Genomic DNA, 1,253 nt, shown 5'->3' on the forward strand with positions numbered 1-1,253 from the left:
TTGGAGCTCAGACTTCTATCTAGGGTAGATGAAAGCCTGGGATGCCGTTATCATCTGTATTTTAGCAATAAAAACCTCAGGCTGCCAGACAACAAAAATACTTTAAAGCTTATCCTAGAAGCCAGTCAGACATATGCAAAGATACTTCATTTATAACCTGTTTGTTTTTATTTTACATACAATTTTAATTTATTCTACCTTCGGGGAAATCAAACTATCAAACTTTAAATGGAAGCTGAAAAACTGAAGTCTTGGGATAAGGCAAGGAATAAATATGTTTAAGACAGGTGGGCACAATGAACACTGTAAGAAGGAACAAATAATAGTAACAGTGGATAGCTACAAGAATATGTAAAGTGTAAGAGTAGAGTGGTGGTATCTAGAAGAGATAGTCCAATCTCAGAATAATGCCTGAAGATCAAGAGTAGTTGTCCACAGAGCAACACTCACTGCCTTTCTGCCCTCTGACCTCTCTTACATGTTATGGGAGTGCATCAATTCAGGTGAAATGCATGATATTTGTCTTCTGTTTACTGTTCTTTTTTATTGATCATCCTTTCAGTCATCATTATCATATTGTCCATAATATCAGAATATCGGAGCAGTTTTCCAGGGTAGATATTTTAGTCTCATCAGATGTTACTTCAGCACACTTAGATTCTTTAAAGTAAACCTGGCCCATGTTTGGTTAATACAGAGCACCATTTGAAATTCTTGAAGTAGTCAAAGAAAGTAAACTGTTGTAGTTATGGGAAGAACTGAAGACTTAGAATAATTGCTTGGTGATAGGGAGACAGCTCTGTGGCATAAGCATCTGCCTGGCAAGTGCAAGGTCCTGAATTCAATTCCTGGTACCACATGCTATGCTAGTTCTGGAACCCAGAGCACGCCACTGACCCCAGAACCGGGAGTGATGGTGCACGCCTGTAATCTATCCATAGGGAGGCTGAAGCAGGAGGATCCCTATAAGTCTGAACTGTATAGCAAGACTCTGTATCATAAAAAATAAAATAAAAAGTTAATTTCTTTTGCAGGTATTCAAATTCATTTAAATTTGATATTTAAATTCCAGAATATTATTTTCTTATTTTGAAAATGCATATTTACCATAGAAAAGTTGAAACATGATAAGAATACTGTTCTCGTCTATCATATTGGTAGACATTCAAATTTTTGGCAGGCGTTCATGAAACTGGTAGACATTAAGAATGGTTCATGGAAGAAATCAGAGTGTACAAAATGATAGAAACAGT

At 36.5% G+C, this 1,253-nt stretch overlaps 1 protein-coding gene across 4 annotated transcripts in view; it reads left to right on the forward strand.

Moving 5' to 3' along the window:
- Positions 1-1,253, forward strand: part of Fkbp15 (FK506 binding protein 15) — an 84,173-nt gene that overhangs the window by 67,301 nt on the left and 15,619 nt on the right. The gene's annotated exons all lie outside the window — the stretch shown is intronic.

This window comes from Octodon degus, unplaced genomic scaffold, assembly GCF_000260255.1.
Source record: "Octodon degus isolate 3935 unplaced genomic scaffold, OctDeg1.0 scaffold00098, whole genome shotgun sequence".
Classification (NCBI taxonomy): Eukaryota; Metazoa; Chordata; class Mammalia; order Rodentia; family Octodontidae; genus Octodon; species Octodon degus.